Here is a 23746-nt window from a genome sequence, read left to right on the forward strand (position 1 = left end):
ACATCTGAGCAGATGCAAAAATGTCTGATGGGAGATGCCGCTTGTCAGTGAATCTGCATAATGCATCATATCGCAGGTTACTGGAACTCTTGGAAACAACATGCCGACTTCCTGTGTGATCATGTTGAATACTACAGTATGCCTAAATGACAAGAAGACTGGATCTAATAATTAACTCCTCAATTCACAAATTCTGACTGTAAACAATACAGTTGTCAAAGCCAAGACAATAAAACAAAGTAATAGATTCAAAGAATAAAACCTAGCTAATTATATTTGTTCAACTGTAGGCACTTTCATTTCCCAGGGATAGATTTTTATTAAAACAGATTTCAATGAAAATCCATCATAAAAAAATAAATTACTAATGTTTAAAACTACAATAATCTAAACAAAGAGTGAAAAACAAACCATTTGAATATTTACAGCATGAAAATGATTTCTATCAACTTTTCAAAAAGTACGACTGTACCACAGTTGTGGCATCATTCCACCACACCAAACACTTTTGTCCATAATAAATATCTATCTATATATATATATTTTTTTTTCTTTTTTTTAAGTTAGTGATCGACAAAAGCGTCAGTGAAGAGCATGCGTAAGATAAAATAGGAGACAAATGATGTTTAAAAGAAAAAGTTACATTTCACTTATGAGCAGAGTACAAAATGTATAAATATTATCCAACTGTATTTAGGATACATGTTAGCTAAATGTTGCCTTAGCAAGACAAACGAGGTTGCTATTTAATTAAGTAAAAAATCTAATTTCCATCAGCGTCATTTCCACCACAGAATTCTGGATTCTGTTGTGGGAGTTTTTCAGAACATATTAAATAAATCTCATGCGATGCACATATGCACACTGTTGATGTAGTAGACAAAAAAAATTATTGTGTGAAATTATTTAAGACTTTCCTAGAAATGCATGATGCTAAAATTTCTCGAAGGTGAAGAAACACCCAATTATTACAGAAATGATGTATGTAAAACACATGTTAACATTCGCTAAAATATATATATTTATTATACTCTTAATGATGGCCAGCATCTGTACAGTATTGTCTATGACATCACAATGAATGCAGGATTCAAATTAGTGATTGGTTTCATACATTAGGACGACTGAGGAACTCTCAGTGCTGTTGCCAAGCTACAATCTTGTTTACATGAGACAAAGCGGAGCAGTGGGCCATATCAAAGCATTGTGGGAAGTTTCTCCATTAGAACAGGCATCACACTAAAACAACAAAGTTCAGGCTAAATGCGCCGATCTAAGCTAGAGATTACTAAACAACATGTACATATACACACACACACACATACATACACACACTTCTGTTTGGTTGACATTTATTAGCATTAAGCCTTCAGATCACTGCAATAAAGCTGTGTGCTGTGCAAGTATGCAACAACAGCAAGTGTGAATTGGAGTATAGAGACACCAACCATGTCATACCTGGTGTAATGGCACTGATGCTAAAATACTGTCCTAAAAGGTAGTGTCATGTCCCAAAAAAGAAATCAGGTGTGTAATGCAAATTGTTATATGCTTGGCTACGGAAGACCACTTGGATCCATAAGCAAACACAAACCATGGGCATGAAAAATACACTTTTCAAATGAAAGGTAGGCTTACGCTCATGTCTTATGTTTCTATTGCAAATAAAACCCCAGTGAGTTCACATATCTAATGTAGAGTTTCAAGGGTGTCGCACACCGGACGCATCTGTCAGATGACATGACGTGTTCTAAAATTCAAAACAACTGCTTTCAATGCAGGTAGCCCAGCTACAACTCCGGAGGCTGCTCAAATTCCTGCCACGCCATGGTGCGAAACTCATATGTTTTCCATTAAATTCGACCCAAATCATTATCAAATGACAGACTATTTACTCTAGCATTCTAGTGTGTACTGTCTGCCACCTGAACCACATCGACGTGCCACGTGTTTGACACCTGTGCCGTGTCCTAGCCGTGACACTGCGTGGCACTTCTCGCCCGGTGTGCGACCACCTTCAGAAAATATGTGTGTTCAGATTTGCAAAGACACCAAAGGCTGCAATCAAAAGTCAGATTTCGGGGGCCTGGGTAGCTCAGTGGTAAAATATGCTGGCTACCACCCCTGGAGTTCGCTAGTTCGAATCCCAGGGCGTGCTGAGTGACTCCAGCCAGGTCTCCTAAGCAACCAAATTGGCCTGGTTGCTAGGGAGGGTAGAGTCACATGGGGTAACCTCCTCGTGGTCGCTATAATGTGGTTTGTTCTCGGTGGGGCGCATGGTGAATTGAGTGTGGTTGCCGCGGTGGATGGCGTGAAGCCTCCACACGCGCTATGTCTCCGTGGCAACGCGCTCAACAAGCCACGTGATAAGATGCGCGGGTTGACTGTCTTAGACGCGGAGGCAACTGGGATTCGTCCTCCGCCACCCGGACTGAGGCGAATCACTACGCCACCACGAGGACTTAGAGCGCATTGGGAATTGGGCATTCCAAATTGGGAGAAAAAGGGGGAAAATCCCCCCCCCCCCAAAAAAAAAAAGTCAGATTTCAATATCAAAAATCTAAATGACCAAATTATCTGTTCAGTAGCCTACTAAAAGTTTATTCTTAAAAGAAACAATTAAAAATAAAATGAGGATTATTTTTTTCTTCTGGGAACTGCACTGGTCCATATCACATGCCTAGGTCTACATATTCTAGTTCCATAATATCTCTCTAAGTGTAAAGTCTTCAATCATCTTGCTTTGATTGTGTTCACTGTAACTTCTCAGACATAACTCATCCATTCCCATGGCAACCCAAAACAAACACTATGACACTGACCAAAAGTGACTAACACAGATTGTGACTACAGCTCTTTTGCACGTTTCATTCAATTTTAAGTTTAATTTTAAGGAAACCACAGCAGTCACAATATCAGGCTAGTGGTAAAAAAATAAATAAAATAAATAGCTTCTGATCCGTGTCCAAGCATCAATTCAATTATTAATGATCATAATTTTTGGGTGAATTTGTTTCAGACAAAGACATCACTTTATGGAAATATGTGATGTTGGGTTGACAGAAGGAATTTTCAAATCACTCTTGGAATATCTCCCCAATACATTTCTTACATTTAACCTGCAGTCCCAGCAAAGTATTGAGGAGAGGTTCATTCAGAAAACATTCCCTAGTTGCCCTGCTCTCCATCTTCTGCCTTTATTAGGACACAAGAGTTCACTGGCAGACTGTTTGTTTAAATTACTGCTAAACTGCAGACTACACTGTGAGAACAGCCAGATGAAAATACCTTGCAGATAAATCTCATCAAGTAAGAGTCAGGTGTGTTTCTGTATCGTTCTGTACGACCTCAGTTACTAGAGGTTGGTTTACCATACAGAGATTAATACTGAGGGCCCTATTTTAAGAGCGGCAGTGCTAAACGCAGCACTATGCCATAAGTCCAAAGTGTAAAGTCAATGGGCCATGCCCATTTGGTATTTTCGTGCAAGCATGCACCAAGTCTAGGCGTAATTGGATTTGGCAAAATTGCGTGCGCAAAGCGCGAATGAGCTGCGTCAAGTGCAATTGAATTTTGAGGTTTTACTCCAGTTATTGCACCGTCTGCATCCTATATAGTCCATTCCTTATCAAGCACCAGTAATATAAACAAAGACAGCACATTCATAAGAAGTTGATTGTGTAAATGGGCTGTATGCATTGAATTAGAAGAATAGAAATATAAACGTATGTTCTTTTGTGAATTATCTGCGTTGCTGGTTTTTCCGACATTCAGAATCATTACTGCTTTTGCCTGTGTCGCTGCAGCTTGCTTCGTGTGTGCGCCTGTAAAATGTATATTTTAAAGGCTCATTATTATGGTTTAGTATTTCTCTGTAATGTAGAACAGTGTTAATGTTACTTATAACATTCTTTCTCAACCCTTGAACTCAAACCATTATCTGATGCCCCCCAATATATAAGTAATAAATTAATATCATAAGCATGCGACAACTAGTCGACTAAAGGCTTTAACAACTACTAGTCGACTAGGAAAATTTTTGGTCGGGGGCAGCCCTAGAATATAGAGCTCTTAATATTAAACGATGGTAGAACTAATGGTCCTACATATTTAAAAATGAAATGGACTATGCAGTTTTGAATAGATGAACGGCCTGAATAAATAAGACATGTTTGAAGCCATGTGTACAGTTTGGTTAAAGGAAGAGGAACTCAATGGGGTTAAGTGTGAATAGAACATCTCATGGTTTATTTTGACAAAGGAGGCAGGTGTAGCTAACTCAACAGCTGCAATATCACAGTCTGGCCCCAGGACCCACACACACATACAGAATACAAAGGGGCTATGTAAATGGGCTGCTTAGTGCCATCTGACTTTCGCTTCAAGCTTCATAACTCCAGGTGACTGTGCAGATGCAGTCCAACGCAGATCTGCATTCCATACAATTATGCAACTAAGCTACATTTAAACCCTTCATCAAACAGACTGATCTTAAAAATCGGTCTGTACTTACCGAAATGCAAAACACTGCCCCCAGTGGCCAAAGCAGTAAGTGCTGTTGGGTGAATGGGCATGTATGGGCTCCATTTTTTGGCTTTTGGCACCAAAAGCGAGTTCTGAAACGAGTTGTTTTCTGCTGTATAAGAGGAATGCATATTTTATAACTGAACTTTTGTGGTTCAATAATCACTTTGAGTCACATAGCAACCAGCTTTTCCAGACTGGCAAGCTGTCTTCATAACGTCAGAGCTCCTTGTTCAAAACACAAACACTTCAAAATAAAAGCTCTGTCAAAATTGAAAGGAAATTTATAGGAAAAAAGTATGACAGAAATATATCATTACTGTTATGTAATATTCACTGTAATACTACTACTACCAAAAATAGTAATAAATCAGTAGTAATTGTATTATACTTCAGCAGTATCTAACATCTGTGATGCTCTGTCATGCAGCACTTTATTTGACAAACATAACTCCAATGTCGTATTTTTGATTTGGATTGTGCTGTGAGGTTCTGTATATAAGCACTTCATTTAACAAAAAAATAATACAGGGGGCCTGGGTAGCTCAGTGGTAAAATACGCTGGCTACCACCCCTGGAGTTCGCTAGTTCGAATCCCAGGGCGTGCTGAGTGACTCCAGCCATGTCTCCTAAGCAACCAATTTGGCCCGGTTGCTAGGGAGGGTAGAGTCACATGGGGTAACCTCCTAGCGGTCGCTATAATGTGGTTTGTTCTCGGTGGGGCGCATGGTGAATTGAGTGTGGTTGCCGCGGTGGATGGCGTGAAGCCTCCACACGCGCTATGTCTCCGTGGCAACGCGCTCAACAAGCCACGTGATAAGATGCGCGGGTTGACTGTCTCAGACGCGGAGGCAACTGGGATTCGTCCTCCACCACCCGGACTGAGGCGAATCACTATACGACCACGAGGACTTAGAGCGCATTGGGAATTGGGCATTCCAAATTGGGAGAAAAAGGGGGAAAAAAAATCCCCCCCCCCCCCCAAAAAAAACCCAATTATAATACAACATTTTGTTGAAAATTTTTATATTTTAATTTGATTAAAGTCAATGAATTTATTTAAACACCATTTTGATGATAAAACTGAAATAAACTGTTAATATGGAGTTTAGAGAAAAAAAAAAACAACAGGTATCGGACCCGGTATCGGCGAGCACCAAAAGTGTATTTAGTTATTTATTTATTTTTATTGCCATGTCAGCATCACTGGCTATTTTCATGGCAAGATCAAGGTGGTTTTAAAAGTATCTATACACAATATATAATACAGTAATATACACAATGAACATTATATCTTTCATTTCAATATTTGATAAATTGTAACTTTTCCCTGGTGAAACATTTTTGAAAACATCCACTAAACAAAAAAAAAAAAAAAACGTAAAAACGTTGTCTAGTGGCACTAAAATTAGGACATTCCAGTAAAATGTGTTTTATAGACAGCGGTGTCTGACAAAAATCACATGTTAGTGGCACTTCCCCTTTCAATAAAAACATGAGTAAGTCTGGAATTACCAATTCGGCATCTTGTGTAAACAGTCTGGTCATGCATACACTCAAAAGTTAACTCGTGAAAGATCTTTCATTGGTCAATGGGATTAACAACAGTAGTTCCACTGAATAATGTGATTATTCATTCTTAAGTGCACAAACCGGTACATGCCCTTTACTTCTGCATTTAGGAGATAAGCTATGGCTACGAGAAGTTCTCTTTCATTTCAATATCCTTTGAAATTTCAGTCTTTTGACATCTTTTTCCTTGATTAACTTTTGGTAATTGTGTTCTTATACTACTTTGTGTCTTTTTCCCTATTGAAGATTGGTTGTGTTCAGCTGACAGACTTTGTTCTTCAGTGACTTGGGTCTGACTTAATGTAATTTGGCTTTGGGTGCTTTGAGTCTTCTTTTTAGCTGAGATAGAATTTTTGTTTATGTATTGTGGTTTGTCATTATTCACCCGGGTCAAGTGTGTCTGGCATTCAGCAGTATTCGTGATTGGTTTTACCATAGAGGCATAAGATGTCCTTATATCTTATGACTCCTCAACCACTCCGCATGCTTCAACGTAGCTCACTCTCACCATACATTTTACTCTCTGGATTTCCTTCTCTTTGATCCAAACTTGACAGATTTTGATGAGGCTGAGTGATCAGCTGCGCAGTTGCTGCATTTTGCTGGTCTTGTACAGCCTGATTCATGCCCTTCCTCTCCACAGTTACAGCATACGGACTTGTTTTTACATCCTGCAGAGCCGTGGCCAAATTTTTGACAATTAAAACATCTTAGGGGGTTTGGAATGATGTTGACAGGTACACTCAGATATCCTAATTGGATCCTTTCTGGTGGTTGTGGTTTGTTGAATGTCATTATGTAAGTTCCTGTTTTAATCATCTAGTTCTTTTTTATCAATATTCTTTTAAGATTTGTTACACCTTGTTGAGTCAATGTCAGCCTCATCCAGATCTTGTAGCTCTCTGGTACGGATAACTCCTTTACTGCGGTTTAGAAATGGATGATACAAGGCTTTTATTGGAACATTGGCCAGCGTATTAGCATGCATTAGATTATCTGCGTGAATGTTTTTGGAACATTCCACCAGTATTTGTCCAGACCGTAGTTTTTTCACATCTTTAACTGTCCCTACTATACCCGCGATAACTTTTTGTATTGCAAAAGGGGACAGCTTAGTCAGAGACATGTCAGGTAGTACAGATTCTAAAATAATGCATTTCTGCCAATTTGCACTTTTTTGGGAGAACATGCAACAAGTATCAGAGTCATCATCCACATTCTGTTCCAACTTTAGTCGTTTAGGGTTTTTTTGGTTAGCCATGTTTGTGTTATTTTGTTTCATTACTCCCGCTCCCCACCCACCTCAGAGTCCAACAAGGGGATGCACAGAGCTGCGGGTATCCTCCGGATATGCACCAAGGATACGGGGGTAATATACTCGAGCAAAAGGAACAAAGTTCATATTCCTCGATTGACTCTCAGCCAATGCCCTTTAGGGCAAGTCTTGACTAGCCGCTTGATTGGACCGGGTCCTTCCAACTTCCCGTCTATGTGAAGTCAGACCCAAAGCACTGTGTTGGACCTGAAGGAGCAGCAGCAACCCACATTCCTCAAGTGCCAGGACCTCTTTCTCCACAGTCACGGGTTGCAACTTATGGCAAAGAAGTCACCCCATTTGTCACCTCTTACGATCCTATTCTACCCTGGATCCCCAAGGGGGGCGAGCACCAAAAATGAAGTATCGTACTTGTACATGTATTGGGACATCACTACTTTATATAAATGTGAACTAAAATTATGCATTCTGTCCAATTCTTGGTTCAAGATTTTAACAATTGTTTTTGTCAATAAAAAATAAATAAAATAAATAATAAATAAAACCTAGCTTCAAAAACTAGCTTCAAACCATGTGCAAATAGCCCATCTTGTTGGCAGAGGCTATTTACAGTAACTCCACCCACCACTGCTCTGACCAAACTCAAGACAGCCACGACAGATTTATTTGACAGAACTGCTGATCAAATGAAGGCGGGCATATTTGAATTTTTCACGATGGGGCAGAGACATTAAACTGGTTAACGCGTTAGACATTTTGTGGATTAAGAGATAAGATAACGAAGTGACTATTTGCGCTCCAATAGTCTGGTGGAAACAGGATTTTATGACAAACTGCTTCCATGTGCAGCTGTAGTAGCTCTGGGTGTGATGACGGTATGCATATGTGTTATCATGCTGGAGATCTGGGTTTGATTCCCACCCCGTGACATACTTTTTCCCATGTCTCTACTCTTAATATTTCCGATAATACTACTTAATCAATCAATAAATAAAAGAGAATCCTCACAGTGATGGTCAAAGTGAAGGTCGGGGAGTTGAGGAGTTTTTGATCCGGATAAAATTAACCATGGTTTTACTGTAGTAATATTGTAGTAACCATGTGTTTTGGTGGAAACTATATAGTTCTGATGTACTAACCATGGTGTTACAACAGTAACATGTTGTTAATAGTAGTTAATAGTAACCATGTTTAATTTTGTGGTTACTATGATTTTACTAGAAAAATACCATGGTGATACTATGGTTACTGTAGTAAAACCATGGTTAATTTTTATAAAGTAGTGTTAGGGGTAGGAGTTGGTGTACGGTGTCTGTAGGACAACCCCTTCTGTGTGTTTCGCCATGTTGAAATCACACGTTTTTCACTAAACGTCGAAGAAGAGAATCCTTGCGCTCATTGGCTTCCGCCAATGTAGATACGCGTGTCTATGCTTAGTGCAATGTTGTTTGGTGACGCGAAGAGCTAAAAAAACACAATGGAACATATTTATTATCGTGCTTTAGCAGCGGAGACAACAGGAGATTCAGTAGCTGTACTGCCAAAAAAGCGAAAAAGGTCTGAAGACAGAAAGATCGGCAAAGGCAAAAAACTAGAGTAAACATCGGTATGGCATACAACAGGTGGAAAGATTTGATGACAGTAGTGATGCCAATTTTGCTTTTTTGTTGGACAGGTAAGGAATTATTAATTGTTTAGCATCAGTGGAATTTACAGGAAACTCATACAAGTTTCCCTCGAAATTTTTAAAATTATGTGTGCAGTCAAAGTATGTTAGTAATAGACAGTTTTCAGCTGTGTTTACAAACCTAACCGGAAAGCCACGTGTAATTTTATTTTCTTTGTTATCACAGCTATAGTAAGGGTTGCCCATCTATGAACAGCATACGTCTTCATTTGTTTAGTATCTTGGCACAGCGATTGTTGTGGATTTCGTGTAAACCATGACTCTGGTTGCTTGGAAACAAAAGTTCGTCAATACAATATTCATGGACATGCTAAATTTGATCATCAAAAACAATTATAAACTTTCCTTTACCATGACATTCTGTATCGCTAGATAATTGAGGTTTATTTTACGCTAAGCAGTTCTCTAATAAAAGGTAATAGCTGTCCAATGATTTAAATTGTAACTGTAGTGGAATACAGTTACTTATTTTGTATTTTAAACATGTATTCTGTTACACCCCAACCCTGATGATATTCCAAAGATGGCAGGGGCAGCCGAGACGAGCTGATCCACATCGATACATGGCAGTACAGCGTCTAATACCACTGTCGTATCGGTACTTAAAGTACACAAAGAAGAGCAACGCTAACGCTAGCTAGAGCACTACTGAATGCCCCTTTAAATGGATAATGCCGTTTTGCAATGTCATGCAAGCACATTGCCCAAGCACATTGGCTCTGGATGGTAGGTCATCTTCAGGGCAGGGTAAGGTTTCAGCCATGGAGGTTATGGAGTTCTAGCCCATCTCATATTTAGGACTGAGGTCTGCTAGACCAATCTTCATCCGTTAGGGACAGTAGCATGTGATATGAATCACAGATCAAGAATTGGTGGATTGGTGGATCCGAGTCCAAACCATTTCAGAGAGAGGAAATCTGTGCACTGCCACATCTACATCTATTAGGGTCTATAATAGACATCAATTTTGAAAAATAAATGTCAGAATTGAATGTCTGACCTCAAACGGCAACATATTTAAAATACTTTTGTCATGCTTTTGTCAAAAACACACACAGACAAAACTAACATGCTGTAGCAATGTGAATTTTACTTGGTGTCCCTGCAGAAAAAAAGAAGAAAAAAATATGCTGGTCTTAGCTGGTAGGACAGCTGGTCTTATAGCCTGACCAGCTAAAATCTGCCACCAGGAAAGACCAGCAAACCATCTTAAGTTCAACTGAGCTGTATATTTCAGCAGGGACAAAGTAAAATTCAAATTACTACAGCTTGTGAGTGATCATTTGAGCAACCACAGGAGCAGATGATTTTCTTGATGTGGTTGCATGCTCCTTCATACATTGCAAACATAACACAAGGGGTTGCCAAGCTTAGACATACTGCCAAACGCTGGCACGGATCTCAGACACACTCCAGTTACAACCCTGCCGTGAACAACAGATTCTTGATGAGATCAGACGACTTGAAGTCACAGCAAGTCCTAACATTCATTTTAAGAGCAAAATAACACAGCAAAGATCTCAATGTATCAAGACAAGGTGTCAGTGTCAAGTAAAATTTCTATTCAACTTCAACCTTTGGTTATGATGAATGAATGCATTCACTAAAGGAAATGAGAGAGGTGCTTGCCCGTGCAGAACTCAACATTGCCGGGACGTTGCTACGGTGGTCTGGGTGGTTGCTAGGGTGTACTGGAGGATTGCTAGGTAGTTGCTTAAGTGCCCAAGCCAAAAAAGCCCACCTTCAAAACATTCAGGTCCCAAGAAATGTCACATTTAATACATGTTTAATTGCCTGCCAGGCCAAAATGCTAAGTCTGAACGCTTAGAGAGGTTATAGCACACTTCTCAAAAAAAAGTTTTTTTTAATAATTTTAGGTACAGTATCATTCATGTTCACAGCACAATGACGCAAGACGAGTTACGCACAATAGTTTAATACTTCGAGTTATGGATTTGTTCGAATCCCTTGGTATGAGCATTAATAATAGTTAGGGCAGTAACAATAGACAACCCATAATATTTGACAAAAAAATTGTTGATTAGGGTTTATCAATGCTCTATTCTTAAGCTTTTAAACTTGGTACCCCCAATCTTGAATTTTTGGTTGCATCCTTAATAATAGTGTTGCTTGCATGCCTAATAAATAGCTTTACCTTTACCAGAAGTTCCTCGATACTGCAGTAACTATCCCCGATGGTTCCTCTGCCACCAACTCCAGTGCAAAATTTAACATGACACTACATTTGTACCAAATAACACCAACCATACCAAACTTTGAAGGTTACTTTGTAAGAGAATATGCCGCAATATTAGCAACATTACATTTAACAGTCATATAGAACATTGTCAAACTGTCCCTGAGCTGAGTTGTAAGAGGACGCACGGTACACAGCCAGAGAGCAAACACTGTCACACACTATCCAACCTGTTCATTGTCCAGCAGGGAGCAGATCAGGGTGGGTTAGTGTCACAGGAGAGGATTACGATATCATGGGGCTAAACAAAGCCGGCTCAGCCCAAGAGCTTACGCTGCCGCCACACACAGACGTGGGCAGAGAAACAGAAAAGGGGTAAGACGGAAATGGTACTTACTGTAACTTCTTTGTATTGCCTCAGAGAGGGTTTAGATGAACTTTCCCGGGTTTCTTTACAGTGTAGATTCCAAGCCCAACTATTTCAAGAGCAACTCAAATTTAATAGCAGAACCAAGAGAATTTTGTGCAAAACAGTCCAAGTCAGCTTGTGAAAGGTGAGGGGTGAAGAGATAACAGATGTCCATCATACTCCACCCTATAAATGAAGGGATGCTGATCCATATGAATTGAAGACTTAGACGAATAAATATGCCTACGATATAAACAAATAATGCTGTTGATGATTGGCAGGATGAGGGTAAAAGGGGGAGGGAAAAGGAGGGGAAAAGGGGCAGAGGAGGGGAAAGAATAATTTGGAAGGGAGGAAAGACAAAAATAAAATAAAAATATACGCGATACAGCAGCCAATTACACAAAATGCGATGCAGGTGAAGAAATTAGAAAATTCCAAGGATGTCCAATTCTGAAAAATATTCCAAGGAGCCCTGCAGGTTATGTGGAAAGTTTCTGCCTGTCAGTGAAAATCCACAGGCGGCAATATTCTGAATTTCCTGTTCAGTTGACAACTCCAGAGTGACAGGTCAGTCTACTGCGAGTCATACCAACGCACATGCTTGGCTCGCACACACAGAGGTAACATCACCCAGTGGACTCCATGTATGGCCTGAGAACTGAGTGCTAGAGGGGAATCTGCCATAAATAGCCTGAGAGAGAGAGAGAGAGGGGTAATGAGACCCTGAGACTGAATCAGCTGTTGGATTAACAATCTCTCTAAATTGTATACATATAGAATGAGTAGAAAGCACAAAGAGAATTCACACAGAGTTAATAAAGACTGCACAGGAGACAATTAGTGTACACAAGCATTTGTGAATAAAACTAGAGAACATACATGCATATATATATATATATATATATATATACACAGGTGCATCTCAATAAATTAGAATGTCGTGGAAAAGTTCATTTATTTCAGTAATTCAACTCAAATTGTGAAACTCGTGTATTAAATAAATTCAATGCACACAGACTGAAGTAGTTTAAGTCTTTGGTTCTTTTAATTGTGATGATTTTGCTCACATTTAACAAAAACCCACCAATTCACTATCTCAAAAAATTAGAATATGGTGACATGCCAATCAGCTAATCAACTCAAAACACCTGCAAAGGTTTCCTGAGCCTTCAGAATGGTCTCTCAGTTTGGTTCACTAGGCTACACAATCATGGGGAAGACTGCTGATCTGACAGTTGTCCAGAAGACAATCACTGACACCCTTCACAAGGAGGGTAAGCCACAAACATTCATTGCCAAAGAAGCTGGCTGTTCACAGAGTGCTATATCCAAGCATGTTAACAGAAAGTTGAGTGGAAGGAAAAAGTGTGGAAGAAAAAGATGCACAACCAACCGAGAGAACCGCAACCTTATGAGGATTGTCAAGCAAAATCGATTCAAGAATTTGCCACCACACACAGACATGTCAAGGAATTTGGCTACAGTTGTCATATTCCTCTTGTTAAGCCACTCCTGAACCACAGACAACATCAGAGGCATCTTACCTGGGCTAAGGAGAAGAAAAACTGGACTGTTGCCCAGTGGTCCAAAGTCCTCTTTTCAGATGAGAGCAAGTTTTGTATTTCATTTGGAAACCAAGGTCCTAGAGTCTGGAGGAAGGGTGGAGAAGCTCATAGCCCAAGTTGCTTGAAGTCCAGTGTTAAGTTTCCACAGTCTGTGAAGATTTGGGGTGCAATGTCATCTGCTGGTGTTGGTCCATTGTGTTTTTTGAAAACCAAAGTCACTGCACCCGTTTACCAAGAAATTTTGGAGCACTTCATGCTTCCTTCTGCTGACCAGCTTTTTAAAGATGCTGATTTCATTTTCCAGCAGGATTTGGCACCTGCCCACACTGCCAAAAGCACCAAAAGTTGGTTAAATGACCATGGTGTTGGTGTGCTTGACTGGCCAGCAAACTCACCAGACCTGAACCCCACAGAGAATCTATGGGGTATTGTCAAGAGGAAAATGAGAAACAAGAGACCAAAAAATGCAGATGAGCTGAAGGCCACTGTCAAAGAAACCTGGGCTTCCATACCACCTCAGCAGTGCCACAAACTGATCACCTCCATGCCACGTCAAATTGAGGCAGTAATTAAAGCAAAAGGAGCCCCTACCATGTATTGAGTACATATACAGTAAATGAACATACTTTCCAGAAGGCCAACAATTCACTAAAAATGTTTTTTTTATTGGTCTTATGATGTATTCTAAATTTATGAGATAGTGAATTGGTGGGTTTTTGTTAAATGTGAGCAAAATCATCACAATTAAAAGAACCAAAAACTTAAACTACTTCAGTCTGTGTGCATTGAATTATTTAATACACGAGTTTCACAATTTGAGTTGAATTACTGAAATAAATGAACTTTTCCATGACATTCTAATTTATTGAGATGCACCTGTATATATACACACAGTTGTGCTCAAAAGTTTGCATACCCTGGCAGAAATTGTGGAATTTTGGCATTGATTTTGAAAATATGACTGATCATGCAAAAAAAAATAAATAAAAAAAATAAAGTCTTTTAAGGATAGTGACCATATGAAGCCATTTATTATCACATAGTTGTTTGGCTCTTTTTTAAATCATAATGGTAACAGAAATCACCCAAATGGCCCTGATCAAAAGTTAACATACCCTTGAATGTTTGGCCTTGTTACAGACACACAAGGTGACACACACAGGTTTAAATGCCAATTAAAGGTTAATTTCCCACACCTGTGGCTTTTTAAATTGCAATTAGTGCCTGTGTATAAATAGTCAATGAGTTTGTTAGATCTCACGTGGATGCACTGAGCAGGCTAGATACTGAGCCATGGGGAGCAGAAAAGAACTGTCAAAAGACCTGCGTAATAAGGTAATGGAAATTTATAAAGATTGAAAAGGATATAAAAAGATATCCAAAGCCTTGAAAATGCCAGTCAGTACTGTTCAATCACTTATTAAGAAGTGGAAAATTTGGGGATCTCTTGATACCAAGCCAAGGTCAGATAAACCAAAAAAGATTTTAGCCACAACTGCCAGAGGAATTGTTCGGGATACAAAGAAAAACCCACAGGTAACCTCAGGAGAAATACAGGCTGCTCTGGAAAAAGACGGTGTGGTTGTTTCAGGGAGCACAATACGACGATACTTGAACAAAAATGAGCTGCATGGTCGAGTTGCCAGAAAGAAGCCTCTACTTCACCAATGCCACAAAAAAGCCCGGTTACAGTATGCCCGACAACACCTTGACACGCCTCACAGCTTCTGGCACACTGTAATTTGGAGTGATGAGACCAAAATAGAGCTTTATGGTCACAACCATAAGCACTATGTTTGGAGAGGGGTCAATATATATATATATATATATTTCTTAAAGTAATATTCCAGATTCAATTCAAGTTCAATAGACAGCATTTGTGGCAATACCACAAATTTGTTTCAACTCATCTCTCCTTTTTTTGAGGGTTTAAAAGGCAGAAGTGTTAGCTGTAATTTAAATTGTCATTTTAACAGTCATTTTAGAATTATAGGTTTAGTTGACATTAGTTAGTAGACAGTAAAATTGGCTATAACTTTACACATAAAATGTTAGTAAGTGATTTTATCACATTAAAATCATGATAACACACAGTTTGTCTTGTGGCTATACTTTTGAAAAAGTGAGTATTTTAACTTTAAAAAAAAATTGGCCCTCATTCACTTCCATTGTAAGTGCCTCACTGGAACCCAGATATTTGCATTTTTTTTTTTTTTCCCTCCCCAATTTGGAATGCCCAATCCCAATGCGCTCTCTAAGTCCTCATGGTGGCGTAGTGACTCCGGGTGGCGGAGGACAAATCTCAGTTGTGATTGTGTAATCCCTCTCAGGTTCAGTTCCTTCAGTCAATCGTACTTTTCTGTAAAAGCATCTGAATTGTGGAACATCCTACCAACTGAAATAAGAAACTGTACTTCTTGCCATACCTTCACTCGACGTCTCAATGCCTGGCTTTTGAACAGTCAGACATGTGAACATTTTTAATCGATATAGTACATTGCTCATTTTAATATGATCGTTAACAGTGTTATCTGCTGCAAACTTTTCCCATGTACTTTGCCCATTGCCAGGAGGGCTGGTCTTCCTTGGCTTGGATAAGTATGGAATAACTTAATATTTTGTAAATAATCTGCTATGTTCATTTATAATTGTGTCCTATAACTCCGTGTTGTTATAACTATTGTTTATTGCTGCACCGCATTTCAGTTTGTAACAAAAATGCTTGATTGTGTTCATATTGTTTGCATGACTGTATGTGCAGAAATGGTTTTGTTGTTGCTGTATTATTGTACTAATGTTTTTTCTGCTTTTTTGCATGGCTTCTGTTTCTGTCTTTACAACTCTTGTTCATTGCTGTTGCTGTCTTTTAAGGCGTTTTGTCTCTGTATGTAAATTTGATCACTTTAGTTGTTCTCATAATATCTTGCCAAAGGACTGCAGTTGAAAAATAGCCAGACGGCTAATACTAGCACATTTACAGAAATGTTGATTAATGTTTGTTGTCCTTATAATAAAGTAATACTGCTTATAGACAGATGATTCAATGGGCAAAAACCCTTTAGACTTACACAAAAGCGGGACCTGAACCATATCTATGAACCAGAATATTATTTTGGGTGGGACTTTGGTGGGCTCTTCTGACACGGGCAAATACAAATACTCAAACACCCCTAATAACCTAGCAACCATTTATCAACATCTTTGCAACTACACAAAATACCTTTTGCAACCAAGTAGCAACATTCTGGCAACCTTCAACCAACCCTGGGATCATGGTGGCAACTTTTGCACCACTCACACTTTCAAAAAAATAATACAATGAATTCTCATATCTTACAGGTAAACATTTGCTCAAAATGTCCACGGTACATTGATAGAAAGCAACAGAATACAGAGAAAAATACCATTAAAACAGCTCCCCATATATGAAAGTCAAAAAATGCACTGCAAAACAATATCATTATTTGCTTGGTGGAAATTGCATCAATTGGCCATAAGGCTGCTGCTACCCTGCTGTTAGATGTTAAAACAGTAATGCTTTACATGCAGAATGTGCCACCCTGCAACAAGTGGACCACGGTCATGGAGTGTAAACTGAGACACTGTTATCCAATTCACTGTACCAGGTCTCAGTCATGGGGTTTTGTGTTAGACTTCATGAGTTTTATCCATGCCCACACATGCAGCATGGGATCAGGCAGAGGAAAGCTGATTAGTGTTCCTATAGTCTTCAGTACCATTGCAAACAAGCCACATACTGGGCTCATTCGTGAATCTTAAACTTCAGCCGCTTTCATGAACAGAGGAAGCAACAATACAAACAAAAACACAAACCTTAGATGGTATTAATGAGGACCTCTCAAAGACATGGTAGTTTTCATAATACAGCAATATTTACTATACCCTAAACTTAAAGGGATAGTTCACCCAAAAATGAAAATTCTCTCATTTACTCACCCTCATGCCATTCCAGATGTGTATGACTTTCTTTTTTCTGCAGAACACAAACAAAACTTTAGGAGAATATTTCAGCTTTTTAGGTCCATACAATGCAAGTGAATGGTGAACAAGATTTTGTAGCTCCAAAAAAGCACATAAAGGTAGCACAAAAGTAATCCATGAGACTCCAGTGGATTAATCTGAAGAGATCCAATCAGTTTTGGGTGAGAACAGACCAAAATAACTTTTTTTCACTGTAATTCTCATCATCGCAGTCTCTAGGCATGATCATGATTTCAAGCTCAATTATACGCATGCGCTGAGTGCTAAACGGCACTAGGAAGTGTAATCGAGCTTGAAATCATGATTGCCGAGGAGACTGCTGATGTCAAGATTTATAGTAAAAAAGAAGTTGTATTTTGGACTTTTCTTACCTAAAAGTGATTGGATGGCTTCAGAAGACATGGATTAAACCACTGGAGCCCTGTGGAATACTTTTATGATGCCTATGTGCTTTTTTGGAGCTTCAACTTTTTGGTCACCATTCACTTCCATTGAATGGACCTAAAGAGCTTAAATAGTCTTCTAAAAATCTTTGAATTGCATGAGGGCGAGTCAATGATGAGAGAATTTCCATTTTTGGGTGAACTGTTCCTTTTGACCTAACAGAAACCTGTTGACATTATTAGATTTGTAGCAAAATATGATTTGGATATAGCTGCAGGTTGAGCTCCAAAAAGGGGCAGGAGCTCCAAACCATCAGCAAAGATATACAGAGCCCCTAACCTAATCCTATCCCCATCCTAACCGCCTGTGGAAGTGTCGCCCTCTTTTGGGGTTTCCACCCCCCCAGTTGGAGATCTCTGGGTTGCAGCTATACCTACTTTGATTTATAAGCCTTTCAAAGAATGACGACAACTTGATTTTAAATAAATGTCCTCAAGTCTGTTTTTGACACGTGTCACTATTTGTGAGGAGATTTTCAAAAATTTGGCCTTCACAAGTACACCCCGTACTCTCACAAGATGTCTGTTTTTCTAATGCGCTTATGTTACAAGATTACTTTATATATTAAAGGTCTTTTACAAGTAGTACTGTAAGTGCTGCTTTGTTTGAACTGAAAAGCAACGCATACTTAAATAGCACTTGTGTCTAAAATCTTAAGGAACTTAAAGCAAATAAAGATTTGTGCGCTATGGTACAAACGGTTGCTGTTTAAATGGTCTGTGTTACCAAACACACTGTGTTTATAGAATTAATCACCACAAACAAAAGGTACATGATGTTGTCTTTCACAGGTCAGTTTACCTAATATGTACCTTTCTTATTGAAGACACTAAGAAACTGATGAAAAGTGCTGTATCAACATGACACCATAAAATTATTTGCATATGAAAAAGGTATACTCCTGTTACAAAATGCCCCACCTTCTTTCCAGGTAGATGACAAAAAAGTATATGCTGTATTCATGAAACAAGACCGCATATTTGTACCAGATATGAGTAAAAAAAAAAATAAAAAAAAAATGAATAAAGAAAATACTTTGAACCAAGTACATTTACATAAACTTAAGAAAACCAAAAAGTGTTAGTTTGTGCCCCGCTCTCACCTATAGTTAAGCCCTGTTCACACTATCAGCGATTTTGTCGCTGCAAGCGACAGGAGACCATTCGTTTTCAATGAGAGCTGGCGACTTCCGGCAACACGAGTGACAGCAACCCCTGGCGACAGGATGTGGGCGCGTCAAGAGACGAGACAAAGTTGAGAAAAGTTAAACTCGATGCAAATTCAGAGCGATATCGTGCAGCGACAGCCAATGAGAAAGGACAGTGAAGCTCACGTTATCTATCTCCTGTGAGATAATGGAGATGAGTACAGGAAAGACGGAGGAGTTGTTGTCATCGATTACACTGTTCAATATCATGTTTCTGTAACCACTTACATGTATATAACAAAACAATGATATGTGGAAAACCGTGTTAGTAATCTGAGTGAGACTGAATGATACATTGAAAGATCGATCTTTGTGTTGATATAATACATTGAGTGTTGACGCAGTTTATAACACTTTCCCGTCCAGAATACCACGGTAAAGATAGTTTGCGGTTTGAAATTCAGACTTTGATTGGCTATAAACCCGCTATGTGCTGTCGTAGACAAGTAAATAATGTTGCATGTTATTCTTCATGATTTGTAAATTCAGATGACATCATCCTCTGCTCTGCAATCGGTCGTTTAAATTTTACGACTCTTCGTTTTCTAATGCAAATAGCTCCAAAAGTTGAACACCTACAAGACTGAAACCACTCATCTTGACCAGTCTGATTTGTGAATTTTTTCACAGCAGTTTGTTTTCCTGTCAACCTTTTTTAAGTCCATGAGTCGGGACGGTGACAAATAAGCGCTCTTAACTTTTCACTCTTCTGTCACATTTCCAGCAAACTCAAAGTCTGGGTTAATTCAAATGTACTTGTTTTAGATAGAGCCTGATTTGTGGAAACTTTCACAATCACATTTGGTCGTATCTGATTGCGTCTTACTGCTCTACCCCTTGATGATTTGTGAATATTTTCACAGATCGGTTTTTGTCTCAACCATTTTTTGAGTTCTGGAGTCAACAGTTTACCTAAAAAAAATTTGTGTTATAGGCTTTGAGAGGTTACATTCTGGAAACATGATAATTATGATGGAAAAACACATTGCCATTACTGCATTATGTCCCGCAACTTTTAACGACCAACTGAATTTGATTGTCATCTAAAATTAATTTTAGCATCATAATGCAATTTATATTTTCTGAAGAAGTCCAGCAAATGTGATCTGTGGTAAAGAGGGTTAGATTTAAAATATTTAAACGTTTTAAAATTTGCAAAAGCTCGTTTTCTGACAGTGAACTCAGCATTGGACAAATAGTTTTATCTAGTCTTGAAAAAAAAATGTGTAGAACATTCTGAGAATGTCATTCAGCCGACTTTTTTCCATCTACAGAACAGGGTAATTTATAAATTAAGGCTAATTTAAGTTTGTGTAAAGAAAAGGCAATTATATAGACCTAACAAAATTTTTCGTTTGGTAATTTATTGTTTTTAATGTAATGCTTTTTTCATTTGGTAATTTATTTAATTTAATACAGGGAATTTTGCTGGCATTTTTTCAAAAGTCAGCTAAACAATAATTTTATAGAATTGGGCTATATGTTAGTGTTTAAAAAAAAAAACACACTGAAGCTTTTCTCCTAGTATTGTGTATTTATTTTTAATGTTTTTTGTATTGTGGGCTAATTCCATGACTGCTGTATTATTTTGAATGGTGTGGAGAAGCAACTTTAATAAATAAACGGATGTCGATTAAATTAATCACAAAGACTGGCCATTCATTTGTTCTCCATGCACTTATCGATGACAGGTGCATGATACAAGATATTTGTGTTGGCACTCCTGGAAGTGTCATGATGCAGATATGTTTGCATCATCGGATCTGTGCAGATATGCCGTTAAGACCAATCCATAACAGTGCGAGTAATGCTTCACGTACAATAAACTGGCTTTCAAGGATGTATACCTTGTCAACATGATTAACACAGGCTAACGATTGGTGTAAATTCAAGTCACGTGACTATTTTTGCGTTTAAACCAGTTTTTCGTGACATCTGAACAGTGTTGCAAACTTAGCGACTTTTATCCAAAAAAAGCGCCTAGCGACAAATCTAGCGACTTATTGGACAACCCTTATCTACATTCCGTAGAATAAAATAATGCATTTTTGTAAATTATGCACAGTGGTTTGTTATGGCTGAGCGCTGTGTGAGAGAAAAGATAAGAAAGTTTCTGTCGCTTCTAACTTCCTCTCTGAGTGATTGATAGATACAGGGAATTAATAGGGTATTACAGTATGTACGGTAAGCACAGAGAAGCAAACACATGTAAAGGGCGGAAACTATGTAAAATGCAAATGAGACGCGATGACGTCACGAATATGCTAATTAGCGTATGACGTCATCTAACGACTTTGAGCAGGCTTCAACTATTTTCCATTGAAACTAGTTGGCAACACTGCATTTGAAGTATGAACAGTTTATGCGCTAGAGTTAAACGGAAAACTATTATGTCGACACTTGTGAAATTTTAGCGATAATTTGCGTTTCCATCAGCTATATTGGTAAACGTTTTGATGCGCTACACTTTGTCGCAAAAAAAAAAAACTGGATGGAAACGTAGTTAGTGTGAACGGGGCTTTAGACTTCTACTCTACCGTAGAAGAGCATAACCTAATCAAACCTACAGGTGCATCTCAATAAATTAGAATGCCGTGGAAAAGTTCATTTATTTCAGTAATTCAGTTAAAATTGTGAAACTCGTGTATTAAATAAATTCAGTGCACACAGACTGAAGTAGTTTAAGTCCTTGGTTCTTTTAATTGTGATGATTTTGGCTCACATTTAACAAAAACCCACCAATTCACTATCTCAAAAAATTAGAATACATCATAAGACCAATAAAAAAAAACATTTTTAGTGAATTGTTGGCCTTCTGGAAAGTATGTTCATTTACTGTATATGTACTCAATACTTGGTAGGGGCTCCTTTTGCGTTAATTACTGCCTCAATTCGGCGTGGCATGGAGGTGATCAGTTTGTGGCACTGCTGTGGTGGTATGGAAGCCCAGGTTTCTTTGACAGTGGCCTTCAGCTCATCTGCATTTTTTGGTCTCTTGTTTCTCATTTTCCTCTTGACAATACCCCATAGATTCTCTATGGGGTTCAGGTCTGGTGAGTTTGCTGGCCAGTCAAGCACACCAACACCATGGTCATTTAACCAACTTTTGGTGCTTTTGGCAGTGTGGGCAGGTGCCAAATCCTGCTGTAAAATGAAATCAGCATCTTTAAAAAGCTGGTCAGCAGAAGGAAGCATAAAGTGCTCCAAAATTTCTTGGTAAACGGGTGCAGTGACTTTGGTTTTCAAAAAACACAATGGGCCAACACCAGCAGATGACATTGCACCCCAAATCATCACAGACTGTGGAAACTTAACACTGGACTTCAAGCAACTTGGGCTATGAGCTTCTCCACCCTTCCTCCAGACTCTAGGACCTTGGTTTCCAAATGAAATACAAAACTTGCTCTCATCTGAAAAGAAGACTTTGGACCACTGGGCAACAGTCCAGATCATCTTCTCCTTAGCCCAGGTAAGACGCCTCTGACGTTGTCTGTGGTTCAGGAGTGGCTTAACAAGAGGAATACGACAACTGTAGCCAAATTCCTTGACATGTCTGTGTGTGGTGGCTCTTGATGCCTTGACCCCAGCCTCAGTCCATTCCTTGTGAAGTTCACCCAAATCGATTTTGCTTGACAATCATAAGGCTGCGGTTCTCTTGGTTGGTTGTGCATCTTTTTCTTCCACACTTTTTCCTTCCACTCAACTTTCTGTTAACATGCTTGGATACAGCACTCTGTGAACAGCCAGCTTCTTTGGCAATGAATGTTTGTGGCTTACCCTCCTTGTGAAGGGTGTCAGTGATTGTCTTCTGGACAACTGTCAGATCAGCAGTCTTCCCCATGATTGTGTAGCCTAGTGAACCAAACTGAGAGACCATTTTGAAGGCTCAGGAAACCTTTGCAGGTGTTTTGAGTTGATTAGCTGATTGGCATGTCACCATATTCTAATTTTTTGAGATAGTGAATTGGTGGGTTTTTGTTAAATGTGAGCCAAAATCATCACAATTAAAAGAACCAAAGACTTAAACTACTTCAGTCTGTGTGCATTGAATTTATTTAATACACGAGTTTCACAATTTGAGTTGAATTACTGAAATAAATGAACTTTTCCACGACATTCTAATTTATTGAGATGCACCTGCACATATTAATTAAGCTGGTTTGACTGATCATTTTCACTCCTCAAGTTTATAAAAATCTCACAGATATCCTCAGACCCTGGGTTTGGTCTTCCATTATTATTCACTTTAAACTTTTAACACGATGAAGCCCCTTATCGGTTGCCTACATTTAGGAACTTGAAGAAATTCAGAATTACATTCGATGCCGACGCAAACAGCCAGCATATAATATTTAAATAATAAAAAGAAAATGCGATATAATAAAATCAATGTTTCAATTGATAGTCAAAGTAGCGATACATGAATAGTAGAAATAGCAGTGTCTTAACGGCAGGTGTTCTTACCTTTACGTGCGCATTGAATGTTAGAAAACTGCTAGCTTGTGTGTTTGGATTGCTTTCCTTATAATGAGCATACAGCAGATGTTTCATCCATTCTGCCAGACCGAAGGAAGGTCAGTCCTGCTCCTGCGGGATGCAAATGTTTGGTGGCATATTGCCCTGATTAACACGTCGATCGAGATTTCCGGCAACGAACCAATGACAGAACAACACCATTAAAATGCCCGCGATTGGCATTTTATCTATTTTTCGACATAAATGATGCAAAAAGTTGTGGTAAAATAACTTGGTTCTAAAAACAGCATGATAGAAAGACTACATGAACACACCCAGACTCAAAAAGTCATATATTTACACTTATATAAAAGGTGTAAGAAAATGATATGTTCCATTACATAA

At 38.8% G+C, this 23746-nt stretch overlaps 1 protein-coding gene across 1 annotated transcript in view; it reads right to left on the minus strand.

The window, feature by feature from the left end:
* svilb (supervillin b) overlaps window positions 1-12199 on the minus strand; it is an 80927-nt gene extending 68728 nt beyond the window's left edge. Inside the window, exon 1 of the mRNA XM_051699089.1 lies at window positions 11654-12199. The gene's annotated coding sequence lies outside the window, so the exon portion shown is untranslated. The remainder of the gene's footprint in view (window positions 1-11653) is intronic.
* Window positions 12200-23746: the final 11547 nt, after the last annotated feature.

Source organism: Myxocyprinus asiaticus, chromosome 5 (genome assembly GCF_019703515.2).
Source record: "Myxocyprinus asiaticus isolate MX2 ecotype Aquarium Trade chromosome 5, UBuf_Myxa_2, whole genome shotgun sequence".
Classification (NCBI taxonomy): domain Eukaryota; kingdom Metazoa; phylum Chordata; class Actinopteri; order Cypriniformes; family Catostomidae; genus Myxocyprinus; species Myxocyprinus asiaticus.